This window comes from Megascapheus bottae, chromosome 10 (assembly GCF_031878675.1).
Source record: "Megascapheus bottae isolate mThoBot1 chromosome 10, mThoBot2.hap1, whole genome shotgun sequence".
In the NCBI taxonomy this organism is placed as follows: domain Eukaryota; kingdom Metazoa; phylum Chordata; class Mammalia; order Rodentia; family Geomyidae; genus Megascapheus; species Megascapheus bottae.
In genome coordinates, this window is record NC_143518.1 from 20169515 (window position 1) to 20194829 (window position 25315).

General features: G+C 36.5%; 1 pseudogene; it reads right to left on the reverse strand.

The window, feature by feature from the left end:
• Nucleotides 1–262: 262 nt before the first annotated feature.
• On the reverse strand, nucleotides 263–4409 carry LOC150057677 (heat shock protein HSP 90-beta pseudogene; annotated as a pseudogene).
• Between the last annotated feature and the right edge of the window lie 20906 nt (nucleotides 4410–25315).

A 25315-nucleotide genomic window follows, 5' to 3' on the forward strand; every position in this document is an offset into this window, starting at 1 on the left:
TTTGCATACTTTTAATTTCGGAACCCCATAAAACACAATACACAACACCCAGCCCTGCTGGCAGAGGGAAGGAGGGGGACAGGGCTTGAATCCCTTGTTTCCTGCCTTGGACATGGGAAAGGAGAAGACAACATCAGCAGAGGGAGGTGAGGTGGGACAGGGCCAGTCTAGGCTGCTTGGGGGACACTATACAGAGGAGGGCGCTGGCTTCCTTTCCAATGGGGCTTTCTAATCTACTTCTTCCATGTGGGAAGCATCCTCATCACCCTCGAGCGGGGCAGGGGTGGGGGAGGGTCTCATCAGGAACAGCAACGCTGGGCTCCTCTGCAGCCACCTCATCCTCATCAATACTCTTACCATCAAACTCCTTTAGCTGCTGCACGCAGTGCTCATCAATGGGCTCTGTCATATACACCACTTCAAAGCCCAGCTTCCGCACCCTCTCCACAAAGGCAGAATTAGCAACCTGCTCTTTGCTCTCACCAATGCTGTAGTAGATTGACTTGTGAGTCTCCTTCATACGAGACACATACTCTGACAGAGAAGTCATCTCATCTCCAGTCAGCTTGGAAAGGTGCCACCGGTCAGTAGAGTCCTCATGGATGTCAAGCTTTAGTTTCTTTGAGAATGCCTCATAGAATTTCTTGTAGTTCTCTTTGTCTTCTGCCAGCTCAGAAAAGAGCTCAAGGCACTTCTTCACCCTGTTCTTACGGATGACTTTCAAGATCTTGTTCTGCTGGAGCATTTCTCGGGAGATGTTCAGGGATAGGTGCTCAGAATCGACCACACCACAGACAAAGTTGAGATGTTCTAGTATTAACTCATCACAGCTATCCATGATGAACACACGGTGGACATAAAGTGTGATATTGTTCTTCTTTTTCTTGTTCTCAAATAGGTCATAGGGAGTCCGACGAGGGATGATGAGCAGTGCTCTGAACTCCAGCTGTCCTTCTACAGAGAAGTGCTTGACTGCCAAGTAAACTTCCCAGTCATTGGTAAGGCTCTTGTAGAATTCTCCATATTCCTCCTGAGTGATGTCATCAGGATTTCTGGTCCAAATGGGCTTGGTCTTGTTCAGTTCTTCCTGGTCGATATATTTCTCCTTAATCTTCTTGGTCTTCTTTTTCTTCTCCTTACCATTGTCATCTTCCTTCTCTGATTCCACATTTTCAATCTTGGGCTTTTCCTCTTCATCCTTTTCTTCTTCTTTCTCACCTTTCTCTTCTTCTGCTTCATCATCGCTGATTTCCTTCTCTCGTTCCTTCTCCAAGTAGAGGGTGATGGGGTAGCCTACGAACTGAGAGTGCTTCTTCACCACTTCCTCCACGCGCCTCTCCTCTAAATACTCTGTCTGATCTTCTTTGAGGCAGAGGGTCACTTTGATACCACGGCCAATGGGCTCACCAGGGTCTGCTTGAACAGTGAAGGATCCCCAGGCAGAAGACTCCCAAGCATACTGCTCGTCATCAGTGTGCTTTGTGATCACCACTATTTTCTCTACCACCAGATAGGCAGAATAAAATCCAACACCAAACCGCCCAATCATGGAGATGTCTGCTCCTGCCTGGAGAGCCTCCATAAATGCCTTAGTACGAGACTTGGCAATGGTTCCCAAGTTATTTATGAGGCCAGCCTTGTCATGCCAATGCCTGTGTCCACCAAGGTGAGGGTCCATTCCTGAGGGTTTGGGATGATGTCTATTTTCAGCTCTTTACCACTGTCCAACTTGGAAGGTTCTGTCAGGCTCTCATAAAGAACCTTGTCCAAGGCATCAGAAGCATTGGAGATCAACTCCCGAAGGAAAATTTCCTTGTTGGAATAGAAGGTATTAATGATGAGAGACATGAGTTAGGCAATTCCTGCCTGAAAGGCAAAAGTCTCTAAAGTATAAAAATTATACTTTATTTCAAGGTGATAAATAGAGGGGTTACATTCATCAGGTAGTGGGTACGTTATATCTTAAACATTGATACTCTTTCCAATGTTTTTTTCCCCTTTTCCCTTCCCCCACCTCCTCCCAATAATCTTGTTTTTCCTCTTCCTCTATTTAAAATAAATTAATGAATATACAACATACCAGGTACCAAAGTCAGATACAGTAATAACATGAAATGAACCCTTATGGGGAAAAATGGGTAAAGAACTTTACATAGTGCATTAAGAACATCAAAGATAAATCTTTTGTTTCTATATCCTGGAGTTCATTTCTCTTAGCCTCATCCTCTATGACCTTACGTACCTAGGTTTTGAGCTATTGTGATCCTCTGCTAGGAGAGTCCTAGATATGTACTAATTTGACAAATGAGAGAAACCATTGAGCTTATGTTCCTTTGGGTCTGGCTTACTTCACTTACTATGATTTTTTCCAAGTCTTTCCATTTCCTTACAAATGGGGCAATGTCGTTCTTTCTGATGGCAGCACAGAATTCCATTGTGTATAAATACCACATCTTGGTGATCCATTCATCTACTGAGGGGCATCTGGATTGGTTCCACATCTTAGCTATGGTAAATAATGCTACAGCAAACATGGTTGTGCTAGTAGCTTTAGTATACCCTTGTTTATGGACATTTGGGTAAATGCCCAGGAGTGGGGTTGCTGGGTCATTGGGGAGCTCTATGGTTAGTCTTTTGAGGAATCACCATATTGCTTTTCATAGTGGCTGAAAGAGTTTACACTCCTTCCAACAGTGGAGTGCTGGCCACATCCCTGCCAGCATCCGTTATTAGGTTTCTTGATCATGGCCATTCTAACTGGAGTGAGGCGAAATCTCAAAGTTGTTTTGATTTTCATTTCTTATGGCCAGAGATTTCTTCATGTGTCTATAGGCCATTTGTATTTCCTCTCAGAGAAGTGTCTCTTTAAGTCTTTGGCCCATCTTTTAATGGGATGGTTGTTTCTTTGAAGATTTGTTTTGGAGAGATTCAATTTTTTTGTGCTGTAGATATATTTTAGATATGAGGTCCTTGTCTGTTGTATGGCTAGTGAAGATCTTCTCCCACTATATGGGTTTTCTATTTAACTTTCTAGCTATACAGAAACAAAAAAATAGGATGGAAGAAAGACAGTGTCTTCACAAATGATGCTGGCAGAATTAGTTAAGCACCTGTAGAAAACTAAAGTTGGATCATTATATGTTACCTGCCCCAGAAATAATTCCAAATGGATCAAAGACCTTGAGGTAAAAGCAGATACCCTAAAAACTTTACAGGAAGGATTAGAAGATAACACTAAGGCTCCTTGCCACAGGTTGAAACTTTCTCAATAAAGGCCCAGAAACACAACAAATTAAAGAAAGCTTGGAGAAATGGGACTGCATTAAACAATATATCTTGATCAATGTCACCCCTTAAAATTGAGAAAAAATTTAATTTTCTGATGGGATACAGATTGTATACTGTAGTATAATTTAATTTATATTAAATTAGTTTATAATGTCTGAGGAAAAATAAATGTCTTTATATGTTTGTATATATATGTTTTGTGCCAGTCCTAGGCTTGAGCTCAGAGCCTGAGCACTGCCCTTGGACTTTCTCAAGGCTAGAGCTCTACCATTTTAGCTTCAGCACCACTTCTGGCTTTTTTCTATGTATGTGGTACTGAGGAATTGAATCTGGGTCTTTGTGCATGCTAAGCACTCTACCACTAGGCCAAACTCCTGGCCCTGTTTATATATATATATCACATTCACAGTGTGATATGATTGTGTGTATAGGAATGTGTGGACTAGTAACTGTGAAGGAGATGAAACTTTAAGGAGAAGTCACCACCAAGTTTCAAACAGATAATAGGCATACACTCATACAGGAAAGCAAGCAGCCCCTGTAGACTAGACTAACAAGGTCCCTGTCCCAGTCATGGGCGACTATCCAGTTCATGATTGATTCCATGTCACTATGAGATTGGTTTGAAGAAATTATTATGAAATAAAATCAAGCAGGGATTATGGTAGATTATATTTTCTCCAGGAAGAAGAAATTTATCCTTTTGAATATCTCTTAAAAATCCATCAGGGAGTCTTTCAAGCACAATCTAAATTACCATATAATTTATGATATCATATGATTGTATCATAATTTAGATAACATTCAATATTTCTAGAAGTCCTTTAACAAGCATTGTAGGACCTCATTGCTTAGGAATTTGTTTCAACAGGCTCAGACACTTGTCTTTGAATTGTCTTCCTTCATGAGAGTATAACTGAAGCATGCTGCAATTATTTCTGAGGGAATAATCAATCTTTCCTGCTACACCACACCCTTCCCAATCCACAATAGTTATTATTCTACTTTCCTTCCTCCTCTTTCCTTCCCTTCCCTTTTCAGTTTACCCACATGGGAGCCCATGTAGCACTTACCTTCATGTCTGGTTTCCGTAAATGAACAGTTCCTCCAGACTCATACATTTTGTTGCAATGACAGGATTTCATTCTTTTTTATGACTGAGTAATATTCTAGTTTATCTTTATATATTTGCTTTATTCATTAATATGCACCTATGTTATTGGGTGTTGGAAGTGGTGCTGTGATTAGTAGGACAGTGCAGGTATTGTGTGTGTCTTTGTTTCAGTTCCTTTGGAAGTATACCTATAGCTGGGCTAGCTGGATCATATGGCAATTCAATACTGAGTTTTTAGGAATTTCCATAATCTTCTTAATGGTAATTGTACTAATTAGTATTCCAAGGAACAGAGTGAGTTCCCACCATTTCTCCACATGCTCACCAGCTTTTTTTTCAAATGATATTTCTGACTGCAGTGAGATAATATTTTGCAGTTTTGATTTGTATTTCTCTGATGGATAGTGATCACATTTTTTAAAAGATATTTTTAGGGGCTTTTGTATTTCTTCTTTCAAAAGTTATCTATTGAGATCATTTGCCAATTTTTAAATTGGATTGTTAAGTTTTTATTTTTAGTTCCTTATACATTCTGAATATTAACCCTATATTTGGTGAATAGCTGGCAAGTATTATCTCTCATTCAGTATATTGTCTCTGCCCTTTGTTGGCTACTTTGTTTTCAGTGTAATCTCAATGGTCATTTTTTACTTTCCTTGAGTTTTTGATCTTCAGAAAATCATTGCCTATACCAAACTTTTTAAGTATTATGTTTCCTTCCAGTAGTTTGAGTTTCTGGTCTTTTAGGTCTTAAGTCCATTTTGAGTTACTTCTGTGTAAGTCAAGAGAGGAGTCAAGTTGTATGCAGCTATCCAGCATAGTCATAGACAGGCTAGCACTCTACCACTTTGAGCCACAGAGCCACTTCCAGTTTTCTGGTGGTTAATTGGAGATAAAAGTCTCACAGACTTGAAACTGCAGTATTCAGATCTCAGCCTCCTGAGTAGCTATGATTAGAGGTGTGAACCACTAGCACCCACCTTCCAGTTTATATTTTCAAGAGACTATCATTTCTTCAATCGATACTTTTGATTGGTGGGTTTATGAAAAAGAAATTGGCTGTTCATACCTGTGTTTACATTTGAGATTTGTTTTTGTATCATTGATCTATATCTATCTTTATACAACTACCATGATAGTTTGGTTACTGTACATCTCTATAGTATGTCTTAAGGTCATGTATTATGATGATTTCAGCTTTGCTCACTTTGTTCAAGAATAATTTGGTTATTTGGGGTTTTTTTGTCCTAATATACAAATTTTAGGATTATTATTTTTAGTTCTGTGAAAAATATGATTGTTATTTTCATAAGAATTTCACGTAATCTCTAGATTCTTAAAGGTTATATGAGAATTTTAACAAATGTAATTCTTGTAATCCATGAATATGGAAGGTATTTCCATCACTTCATGTCTTCAATTAATCATTATAGAAATTCTTCCTTAGATAAGTTTATTTCTACACATTGTTGTGTTCATGGTTTTTTTTCTTTTGGTGGATCATGGACCTTAAACTTGGCCTGGACACTGTCCCTAAGCTCTTCAGCTCAAGGCTACTGCCCTACCCTTGAGCCAAGCCCTATTTCCTTTCCCATTTTCTAGAGATTAATTGGAGATATGAGTCTCAGGTCCTTTTGTGCCTGGGGTGGCTTTGAACCTTGATCCTCAGATATGAGCCTCCAGGGTAGCTAGGATTATAGATGTGAGCACCACCAGGTTTTCATGGCTTTTATGAATGGGATTTTTAGAAATTTTAGAAAACTTGATACTGGCATATAGAAAAATTTCTGTTTTCGTATGTTAACTTTGAATAATATTTCATTAAATTCATTTTTAAGTTCTGATAGCTTTTTGGTAGTCTTTAGTTGTTTTTAATAGGATTGTATCCTCTACAAATAGACGTAGCTTGACTTCCTCCTTTCCTATTTATATGATTTTTTTTCTCTTGTCTGAGTACTCTGGATAAAGCTTGTGAAACTAAGAACAGTGAAAGCAGATACCTTCTTCCTTATGCTAGAGGAGATACCATGTTTTTCTTCTATTGAGTATGATGTTAGGGCTTTATTTTATATTAAGTTTTGAGGAATTTGAATTATGATTATCTATGCCTGAAGTGTTTAAAGCCTTTTGATTTTCAGTCTTGGGGCTTGAAGCTCTGGGCTTGAAGCTCAGGGCTTAGACACTGTTCCTGAGCTTTCTCAAGGCTAGCACTCTACTATTTGAGCCATAGCCACTCTACCGCAGCACTACTTCCAGCTTTTTCTGTGTATGTGGTGACCAGGAATTGAACCCAGGGCTTCGTGCATGCTAGGCAAGCACTATCACTAGGCTACATTCCCAGCTTGTTTGAATTGTTCATCGTTAAGTAATGCTGAATTTTATTAAATGCTTTTCTTGGATGTATATGATCATGTGACATTTTACATTTCGTTTTGGCAACATGATGTTTAGCATTCATTGGTTTGCAATGTTGATTTAAATTTGCATACCCTCAGCAAAACCAATCTGATCATAGTGCATGATCTCTCTTTTGTATTATCAAATTATGTTTGCTGGTATTTTGTTAATGATTTTGTGGATGATCTCTCTCATTAGAGATATTGGTAAATGGTTCTGGCTTGACAATAGGGTGGTTGTGTTTTGTCAAGTTTGGTGACAGCATAATGTTGGCCTCCTAAGATAAAAAGGCCATCCTTTGATTGTTTGGAGTAGTTTAAAATAACTTGTTAATTCTTCTTTTTAAAAATTCAGGAAAATTAAGAGAGAAGTCATCTAGTCCAGGGATTTTCTTTTGGGGGCGAGATTTGGTTAATGTTAGCATTTCTACCTCATTATTTATAATTCAGAGTTTCTATGTCTTTGTAATCCAATTTCAGAAGATTATGTGTGTCCAGAAATGGGTCCATTGCTTCTAGGTTTTACAATGTTATTCTATCATTTTACCAAAAAAAAGTCCTAATGGTCTTTTGCATTTTTAGAATAGCAATTGTTTCTTCTGTCACCTTTTTTTCAAGGTTAAAAGATCTTTGACCCTTTGATTTTATTCCTTACTTATATATATGAAGTTTTTCATTTCTTTGCCTCTTATCCTATCATTCTTTTTTTAAAGTTGTATTTTATTGTTGGGATAATGTATACAGGGATTATGGTTACATTCTTCATGTAATGGGTATTTTACTTCTTAAGCTTTGATAGCCCTTCTCATGTTTTTGTCCCCCTTTCCCCCATCCCCTCCCAATCATCTTGTTTTCCCAATTCTCTTCCCTATTTCAAATAAACAAGTGTATATACGGTATATCCAGTAATAAAGTCAGATACAATAACCACATGAGATTAACCTTAAGTGGAAAAAAAGAAAAGAAAATAATTGCATATAGTACATTAAGAACAACTATAATTTTATTTGAATCTTCTCATGTAAATACAGGTTTAATTTTTTATATTTTGTTTTTAGTGTTTGCTTTGTTTTGATTCCTTATTTCTTTCTATTTTGTGTTTGGGTTGTTCTCACTTTTTAAAGTATTTGGTTACATCATTGAGTTATTCAAAATCTTCCTGTAATTTTTCTGTAGGCACTCTTTGTTCTAAGTTTTCATCTGAGTAATGTTTTTGCTGTAGATGCCAGAGTTTGGTATACTGTATTTCTAATTCATGTTGGAAGAAAATTTAAATATCCCTTCTGACTTCCTTAGTAACTCTGTATTTGTTCAAAAAGATATCTTTCAATCTCCATGTATTTGTATAATAGTAGTCAATAGCAAGATAGTTTCATTCCATTGTGACTAGTAAAATAGACGATATTGTTTTATTTTTTCAATTTGTTACAAGTGTTCAGTGGCTTTATATAGAAACTGTTTTAGTGAATGTTCTGTGTGCAGATAAAAGATTATCTGGAGTGGTCATATCTCACCCCACATTCAGTAACTTCATGCAAATAACTTGAAGGGTAATATGATAGGAATATTTGTAGCATGAATAATGTCACATCTACAAATAAGTATTTGACTTTTACTTGAAGAGGCAACTGCTAAAAACTAAGAATACTGTTGTTTAAAGTTACACTCATGACATTGTCTCTGCTCAACAGTTCAAAGAAATTTGAGCATGTAGAGATCTAGCCACTTATATTTCATAGGAAATTGAAGCTGGCTTTTAAATTCAAGTCTGTGCAATATGAATATAAGCAAGACATACTTAACAGCATTCTAATATTCTTTGCTCTCCCTATTTTTAAAACAATGGAGGTTCTTTTACTTTTAACATTGCTATAGTGGTTTCATGTTTTTATTGCTGTGAGAAACTGCCTGACAAAAAGAGAAGAAGGTTCTTTTCCCTGATTGTTTTAGAATATTCACCTTGTGGTTGCTTGACACGGGGTGCTTTAACAGAACACTATGGAAGCAATTGTTATAGAAAAGCTTTTCATCTAACAGTGGACAGGGAACAGGGACAAGGGACCAGATATCACTAAGAGATGGCCTGTGAATAATCTACATCAAGTTAGATCCCCCCCATGAAAATTTCTTAAGACTCCCGAACACACCAACTTTTAGACATGTGGATTTTTAATACATAAGCCTGTAGGAGGTATTTCATAATCAAATCATGGCCATTGATCAAAATAACTTATGAGGCACCTCTCTTTTTAATAGACATTCAAATAAAATTCCACAATGATGACTAGATTTTTAGTCATCGCAAATTTCTGAAACAAAAGCAGATCATTTATTTTCTAAGCAATAAAGCATGGCAATTAATGATAGATTGATAGTCCTGTTTTCATTAGAAAATTGGCCTTTGTGTCAAACAGCTAAAGCATAATGTAAAAATTTAAATGGCATCAGAAAAATCTTGAAGAAATATGGGCCAAATAAAACTAAATTCTGGAGGAAGGAAGACCTCTTCCTGTGTAAGCTGATATTGGCCAGTCATTTTGTTCTCTGGGTTATTTTTCAAAAATATAAAAATATCTGAATATCCAGCTTGGCCCAGTCAGTAAGAAGCTATATGAGAAAAATGAAATTAGCAGAGATTTTATGTTCATCAAGCTCAAACTGAACTGCAAACCAGAGAAGCCTCTGATAAAGACCAATTTTGCTCACCAGACTTTTGCTTAGATATCTAATTGTGCAGAGAAAGCAGAAAAGAAAACAAGACATATTTTACCATTTTCAAGGGAAGTGCTGCTAGAGAAAGAAGGACTATCCAAAATATAAAAGATTCTATAATTTTCTAGATTCTGAAGTGGAATGGGGCAGAAGGCTAAATAAGCTTAAGAACACACACCTGTACTTTTTTGGGCAGGATAAAGATTTCTGTACACTATCATATACTTGGGCAGGCTAATTCTATGTTGTGGGGATTAGGCCAGAAGTAAGCAGTAATACTAAAACTTCAAACCAGGCAATTTCCAGTTCAAAATGTCCTTTAAACCAATAATAAAAACAAGAGTTAACTGCTAACTTGGCACTGGAGTCTCACAACTCTTACTACTGAGAAGGCTGAGATCCTGAAGATGGTGACTTGAAGCCAGCCTGAGAAGAAAAATCTTAAGTGACTCCATCTCTATAATCAGCAAAAGAGCAATAGGCATGGGTAAAATGGTAGTGCTGTATTCTAACAAGCAAACCAAATAAGCATCAGGCCCTGAGTTCAAACCTTAGTAACAACAACAAAAAAAGTTCCTATAAAGAATATTGTCCAGGGGCTGGGAGCATAGCCAAGTGGTAGAGTGCTCTCCTAGCATGCATTAAGCCCTGGAGTCGATTCCTCCATACTGCTTACACAGAAAAATTCAGAAATTGTGCGGTGGCTCAAGTGACAGAGCACTAGCTTTGAGCAAAAAATGTCCAAGGACAGTGCCCAGGCCCTAAGTTCAAGACCCATGACTGGCAAGCGATAAATAAATAAATAAATAACATTTTTTAAAAAGAAAAAAAAAGAATATTGCCCAGATCAACTGCCTAAAAGTGAAAAAAAATCCAGTGATATTAATTCCCTGATTTTGATTACTATGTAGGGAGCACATGAGGGAATGCAGCTATGGGTTTTAGGAGATAAATACTGCAGTAATGAATTTTGTTGTTGTTTGTCTTTTTAATTTTGATTTTTTTCCAGACCTGGGGATTGAACTCAGGGCCTAGATGCTGTCCCTGAGCCTCGTAGTACTCAAGGATGGCCCTCTGCTAGTTGAGCCACAGTGTTACGTCTAGCATTTTTTGAATAGTTTAGTGAAGAGTCTTATGGACTTGTCCATCTGGGCTGGCTACAAATTTTGATCCTCAGATCTCCGCCTCCCAAGTAGCCAGGATTACAGGTGTGAGCCACTGCACTCAGCGATGATGAGTGTTAAAGGAACACATTTCTGAGTGGACTCTCAGAGGCTCAAAGAAAACACAGAAAAGGGAATGAAAAAAATCATAAGGCAAATATGAAACAAGTAGTATTTGTGGAGTTAAGTGAAGTTTATGTGGGTATTCTTTGAATTATTCTTTTAATCTGTATATTAAGTTTTCTGACCAAAATTCTTACAAAATAGGAGGATGTAAAGAAAAACTTTGTATTTTCCAATAAGCAATAGCTTAGATTTTATTGTAAGTCTATAAGCATTGGGCTGTTTCCATATCTTGGCTATTGTGAATAGTGCATCAGTGAACATGGATGTACAGGTGTCTTTATCATATATCCCAGCTCATAGTGTTCAGGGTAGATGCCCAGGAGTAGTATGGGTGTCTATGGTTAGTTTTCTGAGGAACCTCAGACTTTTCCAGAGTAGTTGTATTTCATTCCCACCAACAGAACAGTAGGGTTCATTTTTCCCCTGTGTCCCCACCAACTTGTGTTGTTACTCACACAGTGAGACCAAAAGACAATAGTCTTAAGAGAGAAATACTCATGTAAAATAACATACATATGGAAACAAACTCCAATATAGGGAAACAGGAAACCTTTCTTATTTTTTAGTTTTCCTTGTGTATGGTATGTTCAAACATTGATCTTCCAGAGTGTTGGGGGAGTATGAAAAAGTACATCTGGAACTCACTGGACACTGGTGAAAGTGAACTATACAATTGGTGGGTAGAGAAGTGAAAGTGAGGAAACAGAGGACACTGCATAAAAGAAAATGTACTCCTTATTTGACTCATGTAATTGTAATCTCACTGTATACAGCTGTTTCCTGTCCACTTTTAGGTGAAAAGCTTTTCCACAACATGTATTATTTCATAAGCCAGAATTATTTCTCAACATACCTTATTCAACAAGAATATGAAAAATGTCTATCAGTGTATATACATCTATTATAGTGTTCTACTGTCAATTTGTGACTTTGAAAGTAATCTAATTTCAACTTCTCTTTTTCTCGTTTTTTCTTATTTTGTGACGTTGGTACTATGTTTTGAACTCAAGCCCATTGGCTCTGTTCCTTAGCTTTCTCATGAGAGAATAACATTCTACCATTTGAGTAACTGCTCCACTTCTGACATTTTTCTAGTTAATTGGAGATAATAGTCTCAAAGACTTTTCTGCATTGACTAGTTTCAAATGATAGTTCTCAAACCTTAGCCTTCTAAGTAGCTGGTATTACAGGCAGGTGCAAGCACCATCACTCAGTTCAATCTCAACCTTTTAATGTAGAGTGCTAGCCCAATATATTTGACTTAATTACTGATAATAGGGGAAATTTGTAAACTTGCCTGTATTTTCCTATATGCCTTAAAGCTTTTTATAGTCATTTCTACATTTATACCTTCTCATGTGTTTACATGACTTTTTTATCAAAAAATTTATTAACATTGATTTTTACATCATATTTCAAATGATGTGTTTAACAAACAAGTGTTCAAGAAGGGAATCTCTATATACAATCACTCGCACTTAGAACATAATCAAAATTAGGCTGAAGGTTTGTATGTCATAGATACATATTAATTTATGAAATAAAACATTATGTTTACAGTCATAAGTTTTTATGTCTATGTAGTTGTGTTTATATTTCCAGTACTATGTCCATAGCATTGGGTATGCAAGTATTGAGTCCTCGCTCTTGTACTGTTTGGATCTAATAGCCACATATTAAGGATACCATGCGCCTTTTGTTCCTTTGGTCTTGACTTGTCTCAGTCAACATGATTTGCTCTAGACTCATCCACTTCCCTGCAAATGCCATTATTTTATCTTGTCTATTGGTTATGTAGAATTCCATTTTATATATATAGCACATTTTCTGTACCCATTCATCTGTAGTAGGGCATCTGGATTGTTTCCATCCCCTGGCTATTGTGAATAGTGCAGAGATAAACATAACTGAGCAGGTATCCTTATCAATCTTGGGTTATGATGTTCAGGATAGATGCCCAGACGTGGTATGGCAGGATCGTAGGGAAGGTCAATTTTCAGTTCTTTAAGAAACCTCCACACTGCTTTCCAGAGTGGCTGAACTAGTTTACATTCCCACCAGCAGTGCATGGGGTTCTTTTTTCTCCACAACCCCGCCAGCATCTGTCATTGTTTGAGTTCAAAATCTTGGCCATTTTTGTTGGGGTAAGGTGGTATCTTAGGGTTGTTTTTATTTGCATTTACTTTATGACCATGGATGATGAACATTTTCTCATATGCTTTCTGCCATTTTAATCTCTTCTTTTGATAAGTCTCTCTTTAGTTCCCTTGCCCATTTAGTGAATGGTTTGTTGGGGTTTTTTTTGGTGGGGGGGGATTAGTTTCTTGAGTTCCCTGGTAGATTCTGTATATTAAGCATTTGTCAGATGTATTATTGGTAAATGTCTTTTCCCAGTTGGTTGGCTGTCTCTCTACTTTTGTGGCTGTTTTTATCTGTGCAGAAACTTTTATTTTTAGGTAGTCCCATTTATTGAGTCTCTCTCCAATCTGTTGTGACCCTGGGTTCCTGTACAGGAATCTTTTGCCTGTGCCTATGAGTGCCTATGAGGTCTTACATTGAGGTCTTTGATCCACTTTGAGTTAATTCTTGTGCATGGTGAAATGCTAGGGTCAATTTTTAGTTTTCTGCATGTGGCTGCCCAGTTTTGCCGGCACCAATAATTGAATAGGCTGTGTTTGTTCCACTGTATATCTTTGGCTCCTTTGTCAAATACAAGTTGACTATAGGTATGTGGTTCTATTTCTGGATCTTCTATTCTGTTCCACTGATCTTCTGGTCTATGTTTGTGCCAATACCATATTTTTGTTATTATAGCTCTATAGTAGAGGTTGAAGTCTGATATTGTAATACCACCTGCCTTGCTCTTTTTGTCTAGAATTGTTTTGGTTATTCTAGGTCTTTTCTTGTTCCATATGAACCTTTGGATTGTATCTTCTATTTCAGTAAGGAATGTCTTTGGGATTTTGATGGGGATTGCATTGAATTTGTATAATAAATTTGGCAGTAGAGCCATTTTCACTATGTTGGTTCTCCCTATCTATGACCATGGGATGTCTTTCCATTTCCTGGTGTCCTCTTTAATTTCTTTTGTTAGGCTTTTATAGTTTTTTTTATTAAAAATTCTTATTTTTATACGTGATTCAGCTATTTTCTTGGTTACCATAGAGATTATCTTTAACATCCTAAACACAGTATTCAATGTGACATTTCACCATCCTAAATTCAATATCAGTCAAATCTCTGTGTCTTTAATAGCTCTATCCTCAAACCCTTTCCACTATTGATGCTATAAAATTGTATCTATTTACATTGTGTATCCAAAATCATAAATTCTGTAAAATGCATTAGTCTCTGGTAATGTAGAAAATAGAAAATAGAGTTAGAAAATGAAGTTACTAGATGTAGATTATTTTCTTAACATGTAAAGCTTTCAAATCTTGTAGAAAATAAAAAGTGGAGTTATATTCTTACCATTGTTATATCACTAGCTTTTGTAATTGTCTATGTATTTATATTTACTAAGATTATCATTCTTTCAGATCACTTTATTACTGTCTAGTGTCATGTACTTTCAACCTATAAGATTCCCTTTAGTACTGTGAGGTCTGTGTATATGTGTGTGAGACTGGCACTCAATAGCACTTGAACCATACCTCCAGTTCTGACTTTTGCTAGATAGTTTAAGTTAAGGGTTTCTTGAATTTAATACAATCATAATATTCACTGCACATTTGTGAAAATGGTATCAGGCAAATTGAGAGGATGGGTCAGATTGGGAGAGATGGGTTGTACTGAGAATGACAAGTTGAATTGAAACCCCATTGTACAAATACCTAAAGTAAACAAAAATTAATGCATTAAAACTACAAAAAAACACAAGAGATTTTCTTAAATTGGTCTGATCAAGCTAGTTCTGAACCACAGTCCCAAGACCTGTTTCCTTTCCTGAGTAACTAGAATTAAAGGAATTAGCCAGTGACTCAACATTTCTTGAAGAACCTGTCTCATAGTAATCTCCAAGTTGTATCTGAGGATTTTTTTCTTTGTTTTTATATTTTTTATTGTAATTAATAAAAGGGTTACATGATATTTGCCAGATAGAAGGTGTATTAATTCACATATATTGATACACTTTCACATGTCTTGGTCCCCATTACCCTCCCCTCCAACCTCCCCCCCCCGTCTTGGTTTTCCCCCCTTCCCTATCAAATTTCAAATAACCAAATGCAAATAAATCCAATATATCAGATAACAAAGTGAGATACTGTAACAATATGAGATAACCAAGGGACAGCAAAAGAGATGAGAGATAACATAGTACATTAAGGACAACAAGCATTCATTATATGTCTTTTGTTTCAATATCCTGGAGGTCTTTTCAATTAGCTTCATACTATATGGCCTTATGTATCAAGGTTTTGCTCTATTGCAGATCTCTGCTAGTAGAGCCCAAGGTTTCTGATTATGATAAATGAGGGAAACCATTGAGCCTAAGTTCCTTTGAGTCTGGCTTACTTCACTTAATATGATTTTTTTGTAAGACTTTCCATTTCCTAACAAATGGGGCGATGTCATTTTTTCTTTAATTTGTCCTCCAGTAATGAAATACCCTTATGTGTGTGGCTCCTTAAACATTTTTGTTAGTATATACTGGGTTCATGGTGATATCACAATGCATATGAATAAAGTATGTTGGTTATGTCATGTGTTTCACTGCAGGTCTCCTATATAATTTATCCTATATGGTATTGAAAATTTTCAGTAATTATTTCAACTTTCTTGCTGTCCCCTTTTTTCCTTGTTTTCCTTTTGATTTTATATTTTGTGTATTGGTCTTCATGGTGTTACTCAAACTTCTTAGGTTTCTGTTCACTTCATCTGTTTTTGTCATCTTCCTCATACTTTTTTTTTGGTGGGTCCTGGGGCTTGAACTCTGGGCCTGGGTGCTGTCCCTGAGCTCTTCAGCTCAAGGTTCCTGCCCTACTCATTGAGCCACAGTCCACTTTCCCATTTTCTAGAGGTTAATAGGAGATAAGAGTATCATGATCTTTAGTGTCAGGGCTGGCTTTGAATGGCAATTCTCAGATCTCAGCCTCCTGAGTAGCTGGGATTTATTTTATCCTCAAAACTGTTGATTCTTCCTTCTATTTTCTTTATCTGCCTTGAAATCCCTTTAGTAAATTTCTAATTTCAGATACACTTCAAACTTTCAGTTTCTTTTTAGTTCAGTTAAATCTTTATCTACATTGCCGGTGTACCTATACATTATTTCTTGGTTTTCTCTATGTATTCCTTTAGGGTTTCTTTTTTTTTTTTTTTAACATTTTTAAGAAATTATTTGAAAATGAAGTTTCTGATTGACAGTTTCTATTGGTGTAATTTTTTATGTTTGTATGGTTAAACTTTGTTTCTTTGTATGTTTCTGCTTTCTTGTAGATATTTATGTTGATATTATATTGACTTTAATAATGTCTGAAAGTGCAGTCCAACTGTATTTTAGTGTTTGTTGTATTTTTTGGTGCCTCCTCCTCCTCTTCCTCCTCCTCCTCTTCCTCTGTGACACAAAACTAAGCTCTTTTGTGTGATTTGTAAATATTGCATATTTATTATTTGTAAATATTCTATATTCTAGTCTCCAATCTCTAGTTCCTAATACACAAAAAGGAAAGCAAAGGAGAAAAAAGCCCTGACCTAATAAATTTAGAAGTCACTTCATTCAGTGAAAGATCTTTCAGCAGTGTTCTGAAGTGCTGCAATATTGGCCTGTATCCCTTTGTACCTTTAAGATCAAAAGTAATGACAGGACATCAGAGCACTCACCCTGACTCCACAAAATGTGTAAGAAACTCCAGAACAGGCACATTTGACTGCCTCTGGGTAACGAGAATGGGGCATAGACAGCTTGCTGTTGTGCTAAAAGATGAAATTAACTGAAATGAATTCAAAATTCACCAGCCAAATCTTCCTCTGGAAGTTGTATGTCTTCATTATACTCCAGAATTCTGAAATAATGACACCAGACAGACTGTAACAATGCAATAGTTGTCTAATAGAAAAGACAGATTTCTGGTCATTCCAACTCTGCCAACTTCCCAGAATCCTCCTCCGTTGTAGAGGAGGATTTTTATAGATAAAGGTTACCTAACATTCCTAAAAACTCCATCTGGTCGTGATGTATTACTGGTTTTGTTTTTTTCTAACCTATTTTGGGATATGATTTGCTGAAATTTTCTGTTAAAAGCTTTTTTCTATGTTTATGAGGAGTGTAATTTGGAAGTTTACTATCAGTACCCTTTGGTTTTAACAAGCCTTTAATGCTGACCTCATAAAATGACTTGGGCAGTGGCCTCTCATTTTTAATTTCCTGGAAGACTGAATATAGACTTGCTATTAATTTTTTTCTAAATATTTAGTATAATTAACTAGGGAAGCCATCTGGCCCTGGAGTTTCTTTTGTGGGAAGGTTTTCAGCAACAAATTTCATCAAAGTTGTCAAATTTATTGGCATAAATTTATTCATAATATTTCCTTACTAGTCTTTTAATCTCTCTCAAATATGTATTATTGTCCATTATGTAGTTCCTAATTTTCTATGTATTTTTCTCTTTTTTCCTTGTCATTCAGGTTGCTCACTTATCACTAGATCTTCAAGAATCATCTTTTGGTTTTGATTTTCACTATTTTCCACTCTTCATTTTGTTGATTCCTTCTCTTATTCATTCTTACCTTTCTTTCTTTGAAAGCAGTTTGTGTTCTTTGAATAGTTTGTGTTTTTTGATCTAGTTACCTAGGGTATAAATGAATGACATTAAGTTGAGGTCTGCTTTTCTAAAATTGGCCTTAATGTAACAAATTGTGACATCATAGCAAAGTATATGACCATATATAGGTTTCTATTCACTAAGTTCTAAATATATTTAAATGTATCTTTTGAATTTTTCCTTGGATAATGTATTATTCAAGAATGTAGTTTTAGCTTTCTAATATTTAGGTGATTTTCCAGAAATCTTTTCATTAATTCCAGTATAACAAGAAACGATTTTTATTTATTTATTTATTTATTTTTGACAGTCCTGGGACTTGATCTCAGGGCCTGGGCATTGTCCTTGAGTTTTCTCAAGGGTATCTTACTTCCATTTGAGCCACAGTACCACTTCTGGCTTTTCCTATGTGTGTACTAATGAGGAATTGAAACCAGTGCTCTGTGTATGCTACATAAGCACTCTACCACTAGGCCACACTGCTGGTTTGAGAAGATTTTTTCCAAGAAGATTTTTTGAGGTTTCTTTTATGGCCCACAATATGGTCTATATTTGGTAAGTTTGACTTGTTTACTTGAAAATAACATGGCTTCTAATATATAGAGTTTTTATGCTTTTCATCTAGGCTGAATTAAACAGTAGAATTATATAAGTGTGTAATGTGATTTATCTAATTTTGTCTGCTTGTTTTAGCAATTATTGTGAGATGGATATTAATCTCCAATAGTAATTGTAAATATGCTTATTTTTTCTTGGTTTTATTTTTATTCTAAATAATTTTGAAATTCTATTCCATGGGACTAAACTTATATGATGATTATTCTACTGGATGAAGTGACCCCTTTATCATTACAAAGTGACTTATCTCTAGTTATAATCTTTTTCTAAAATCTTTTTCTACAGTTATATCTTTTCTATTTAAAATATTAGTATCATGTATTTTTATTTTGCATTTGTTTTTAAATATTTAAAGTGTATTCCTAATATGCAGTATAAAGCTGAACGTTATTTATTCAGCATGACAGTTTTTGCCTTTTAATGTCTATGCTGAAACTATTTACCTTAATGTACTTATTTCTATATTTAGTATTGAATTGTTTTAAATTTCCTTTGTCCTACCTTCTGCTGGATTACTGAATATTTTTATAGTTCTATTTAATATTCTTTCTTGTGTATTTTGTCATTTTAGTGATTGCTTTAAGATACCTAGTGTATATTCTTAACATTTGTCTTTTTTCACTTATTATTTACCTCTCATAAAATATAAAATATTTACAATCATGTTTTTATATTTCTCCCTAACGTTTGTAATCATGTTATAAATTTTACTTTTTCAGATGCTGAAAACCATAAAATACATTATTGCTTTTAAAACTTTGCATCCTATAAATAGTGAAATTTTTAAAGAGTACTTTATATTTGCTTCTATAGTTACCATTTCCAAAATAGCTCGAATATTCGCTTTCAGTAATGGGGTCATAAATCTAAAATTGATTTCCTTGGGCTAAAATCTGGATTTTGAGAGAATAGCAGGACTTTCTGGAATTGGTGAGAGAGCATTTCTTCATCTTCCACAGCTTGCAGACCCCCTTGAGTTCTTTAAGTCATGGTCCTCTCTTCTGCTTTCAGTCGCCATCATGCTGAATCACACGCCATCTGTCTGGTTCTTAGGCTCCCCTCTTTCACTTTTAAAGATGTTTGTGATTATATTGGGACCAAGCAGATAACACAAGCTAATCTCCATATTTTAAAGTTAGCTGATGAATAAACCTAATTCTTCCTTAATTCTTGTTATGAACATGCTGAAATTACATTTGTATGCCAATTTCATATCTGCATAGAGAAGTGAGCTGGCTGGATCTTTGGTAGCTGTTTTCAGTTTTTTGAGGAGCCACTATACTCTTATGCATACTGACAATACTAATTTACATTCCTCAAAAAGGTGTGTAAGAGTTAACTTTAATAAAACAATCTTATAAATGCCTATAATCCCAGGACTTGGGAAGCTAACATGGAAGTTTTCATGAGTTTGTGGGAAGCTTATGAGTTCAAGGTCAGCAATAGACACAATACAGTACATCAAAATGAAGGATACCAACCAGTCAGGTTACTAGATTTGTATATTGTATTGTGATCAGAGAAATGATAGCATATGATTTCAATTTAAAAAAAATATTAGGATGAACTTTGTGTCCTAACACATTGTCTGTTCTAGAGGAAAATCTGTGCACTGATGAAATTAATGCTCATAAACTATTAATGCTCTAAAGCACTATTAATGCTCATAGTGCACTGGAATGTTGTGTAAATGTCTATGAAGGGCATTTTTTTCTGAGCATAGTTTAACTCTCCCATGCTGACTCATAATTCATGCATTGGTGAGAGTGAGGTGCTAAAAATTCCTCTCATTATTGATGATGGCGCCTTTCTCTACCTTTATGTCTCATCATGTTTGTTTTATAAAATTGGAAACTCCAAGGTATGTGTATAAATATGAAGATACATGAATGTGAATATATTCATAAATATCACATATTCTTAGTCATTTGTCTTAAAGTCTATTTAAAACGTATTTACTCCTGCTTCGGTTCCCTTTAACTTTGCTGGGAATATCATTTTCTGTTCTTTTACTGATGAGATTAGTTTCTATAGACAAGATACAGCTTTTCATCCACTTGGCCAAATACTACATTGTAATTAGACACTTAATGGTAAGAACTTATTCCTAGCATTTTTGTGATTATTTTTCTGGTTGGTTTCAATATTTTGTTTTTTTTCTTTCTCATTTATCTTTATGGTTTGATAATTTGCTATTTTGATAATAATTCTTTTCTGTTTTGTGTACTTTTCTAATATAACATCCACTACATTTTACATGACATCATGATGTTATTTTTCTTTCACTTTTGGATTTTGGATTCCTTTCAGCATCTTTTGTAAGGTTATACGTTCAGGTTTACCTTGCAAAAACTTTATTTCTCCTTCATTGGGTAGAATAGTATTTCTGGATATAGTAGCCCTCATTTTATTTTCAGAACTCAGAATGCATCTTTTTCTTCCCTCTATCCCTGGGTTGTTTCTGCTTCTCCGTAGAAATCAGCTGTTGGTCCATGGAGGTTGTCTTTCAATGTGAATTCTTTCCTTTTGCAAGTTTTACAACTCTGTATTGGTACTTCTGATGACTTTAACTTAAGCCATGTTGAAAATCTCTTCTGGTCAAGACTATTGAGTTTCACAAGCCTCTTGTATGAGGATGCTCCTGTCTTTTCCAAGAATGGAAACATTTTCTTTTATTATTTTATGAGTAGTGCTTCCATGTCTATAATGTTTATTTCCTTGATTTTATGTATTCCAGTGATAAGGACATTTGTTCATGTCTGTCCTGAAGATCTTGGAAATCCTCTTCATTTTCAGTTTGAATGAGATATTGCAATACATCTGTCTTCAAGTTCACATATTTTTTTCCTTTGCTTGATCTGGTTTGTTGCTGAGGTTTCCAATTGAAATTCTTTGGCATATTGCATTTATTATTGTTTCCTGAGATCTGTTTCTTTTTCAAAATCTCTTTCTCTTCACTGGATATCTTATTTCTTGAATGTCTTAATTTTACCTAACTATCTGTATTCACTTGGATCTCATTGAGACTTTTTTTTGTAATTTTTCTTTTAAATTTAGGTTTTTCATACATTTAAATTTCTTTGTAATCTATTGCTAGAGAGTTTTAGTCTTATGGATGTGTCACTTTTCATTAATTAAAAAAATTCTGTTTCTGTGTTGAGATTTAGTGATTTAGATACCATCAACCTTTTTTTATGAGGAAATATCTATCTCCTGGACATTTGTCTTGGGATGTTTATTTTCAGACAATGTTGGCTTTGTGGGTGGAACACTGTAGTACAGGCTGCATAGTTCTTGTGAATTCCTTGGTGAGTTCGAGCACAGTGTGTACTATGTTTGCCTCAGCAGGCCACACAAGGATGGGGCATGCATGGTGCAGACAATAGAATTTATGGAGTGCATTACTATGTGGCTACTTCTACAATAGGAATAGTGATCCTTTCATACAACTGAGATTTCCAGGGATACTGTTAATAGTAACCCTATTACTTAATAAGAGTCTCTGGAACTGGCTACTCCAGAATTGGTGAGGAGCCTAAAGCATTTGTTTTTAGCCATTGATACAAGCCTAGGCACCTCATGGAGAAAGGCACTGGTTAGATCTGGTCCTTGTCCAGTCCTAACATCAGGGTATGGCCATAGAGTGTTGCATAGTTGTCAGTGGCAACCACTTATGTAAGTACTGTGCCATGTCTTTGCTATATTGTGGAGTAGAATTTTACTTCTCCATTCATGGGAGCTCAGAGATATGATAGTTACTGGAACTTTTTCTTGGCATGTATCTTTAAGCTATCGTGCCTACTAGAGAACCAGTGGAAAACAAGCATATCCATATATCCTTTGGCTTTGTGTACCAGGAGAAAGATGACAGTGAATTACTCGGGGACACTTGAACATACTCCTGGGGGCAGGCAGCAATGGAACTTTTCCCATCCTGTTAAATAGGTGCCTGTGTATGGCATGGGAGATGGCAGGAATAATGCAAGTTTCTGTCTGCAGTCTTGGCTCTAGAATACGTCTACATGTGACTAACCATATCCTTCAACTTAGAGGGCAAGTTCCCCAGTCTCTTAAATCTTGAGGGCATCACCTACTATATCCCCCAGTGAGCTTGAGTCAGGCTCATACTGTAGACCAGCTTTTGTTTCTGAAGCTGCTATCCACTGAACCAGTGCAGAATAATTCCTGTGGGTTCCTAGAGAAGGGGATATTCAGGGATTCCTGTTCTGTAAAGCAGTCTAAAGTCAGATGATAGGGCCATTATTAAGATAGCTCCTGGCTACATCACACTGAGGGTTCTTTGAGAACTTAGGAGAAATCATTTTCCAAGTGCGGGGTCTATGCCAATTTCAGTTTGTCTAAGTGGACTATAAACACTGGAGGGCTGTTACTTCCCCGTAAGAGGAATTACCAGCATCTGCACTGAGAGTTTGCTAGGGTTTTCTCTTTAACCTCACTTTTCTACAAAGCAGAGACTTCCCTCCTGCTGGTTGTGGAGCCAGGGTGGCAGATGTTCCTCTTACTGTGGTGTTGTCACAGGTCTCCAAATGTAACACGTTTTTACACTCCCTCACCCATTTACAGTATTCTTATAACACACTGATCAAAAAATTTAGCCTTTTCCCCATTTCTTTGGATCTTCTTTGTGGGAAAGAAGTTATATCCTGGTACCTCTATTAAGCCATTCCTAGTCCTTTGATCTGCCTTTGTGCAATCCTATAGCTTTCTGGAAATAATTCTTCCTGGGTATGTATTGCAAGTACAGACCAAAAGTGAGTCCAATAGCATAGCCAGTCTGCATTTAATTATAAAATAACCTTCAAAAATAATTTTAGTAAAGTTACTTAAAGACAGCTCTTTCTGACATATCTGAACCACACAAGCTGAAGCATAGATAAAAGACAAGATTATTAACCAAGGTGACATTGTCCAAAAAGAAATGTACTCTTTATCTGACTAATGTTATTGTAACCCTCAGTATATCACCTTTATAATAATAAAAATGGGAAAAAGGATGAAATGATCATTATTATTTTGCTAGTCTTGAGGCTTGAACTGTGGGCCTGGGTGCTATTCCTTGGCTCCTTTTGTTCAAGTCACTTACTCACTTGAGCCATAGCACTACTTCTGGCTGCGTGTGTGTGTGTGTGTGTGTGTGTGTGTGTGTGTGTGTATACATGTTTATGATTTAATTGGAAATAAGAGTCTCACAGATACTCCTCTTCAGACTGGCTTTGAACCGTGATCCTCAGATCTCAGCCTATTGAGTAGTTAGTATTACAGGCATGAACCACTGGTACCTAGCTTAAGACTATTTTATATGTGTGTGGGGTTTTTTGTGGGATTTGAACTCTGGGCCTGGAGTTCTTCATCTCAAGACTACTGTCCTCTGCCATCTCCTCGTCTGCCCTCCTCCTCTGCCCTCCTCCTCCTCCTTTGCTCTCCTCCTCCTCCTACTCTTCCTTCTCTGCCCTCCTCCGCCCATCTCCTCTTCCTCTGCCCTCCTCCTCCTCCTCTGCCCTCTCCTCTTCCCTCCTCCTCTTTTGCCCTCTCCTCTGCCCTCCACCTCTGCCCACCTCCTCCTCCTCTGCCCTCCTCTTCTGCCCTCTTCCTCCTCTGCCCTCCTCTTCCTCCTTTGCCCTCCTCCTCCGCCCTCTTCCTCCTCCTCTGTCCTCCTCCTCCTCTTCCTGTTCCTCCTCCTGCTCCTCTTCTCACTCCTCCTCCTCCTCCTCCTCCTCCTCAGTCCTCCTCCACCCTCTTCTTTTTCTTCTTCTTGTCAGTTTTGGGGCTTAACTCAGGCTTTTTGGGGCTTTGTCCCTGAATCTCTCTGTGCACCAGCTAATGCACTACCACTTGAGCCACAGTGCCATTTCTGGCTTTTTGTTTGTTGGAGATGAGTCTCATGAACTTTCTCCTGCCTGGGCTGACTTTGAACTGTGATCTTCAGATCTCAGCATCCTGAGTCGCTGGGATTACAGGTGTGAGCCACCAGCATCCTGCCAAATCTCATCATTTAATCTGGAATTTTCTCCATGGCTTGGACAAAGTAGAGGTGCACTAGCATGAAATGCCCTGTGTCTAGTTCTACCAAGTATGAGATCTCACACTTCGTAAGCTGGATTACAGTAACCTGCCTCAAAAGTATTCAGTGCTTCTAAGAGCTGGTCAGGAAAAGAACAATGAGGCCTAACAGATTTCTGTTCCTTTGAGCATGATGTTACCTAGTCAATTCTTTAATACATTTCTTGCTTTCCTCCTTTCTTTTTTATTTGAGTGGTACTGGCTTTTGAACTTGGAGGCTCATGGTTGGCAGGCAGGTGAGCTATCATTTTGCTTTGGTTATATTTGGGAATAGGATCTCTTCATTTATACCTGACCAATTTAGATCATGATCACAATCCACCTGTGCACACTTAAGTTGTAGTTGGGATGATAGGAATGGGTCACAACCTCCATTTTATTCATGTGGATATTGCAAACATTTTGCCCTGGCTGATTTCAAACTCTTTATATCCAGATCTCCATCTGTCCACCCCCAATAAGCTAGGATTATAGGTATGGACCATACTGTGCCTGGCTTTAATTTTTTTTGTTTTATAAAATGTTCTCTCAGATAGATGATATTTTCTAGAGCAACAATATGAACAGACTTTTGCGAAGGGAAGGCACTTTGTAAACTCCAAGTACTGTAAACAGAAATACATCTGGAATAGGAAAGTAGTGTATACTTGAGATTTGACTTTGTGGCGGGTTGCAATTGGCATGTTCTGTGGCCCTGGGAAATGTGAATTTCTTATCAATACAATGAGGAGCTGTAATTTAATTCTGTATCTTAAGCAAGGCTCTTTGGATCACATCCAATCAGAATGACCAAAATTCTTATGAAACTGCAAAAATTGAGTGTCCCACCTAAGACCTACAAGTGAGAAATTTTGGAAGTAGAACCTAAGAATCTACATTTTAAAAGTATATTTAGGTAGTTGTACAAAGGTGGTACCATTTTCAAAACAGTTTATGAATATAATGTATTTTGATTCGTATCGCCCTCTTCAACATTCCCACCCCCCATTTTGACCTACTACTCCTCTTTTCTTAATTTTGTGGCATATATGATAAATTCTTGACTGTATTCTCTTT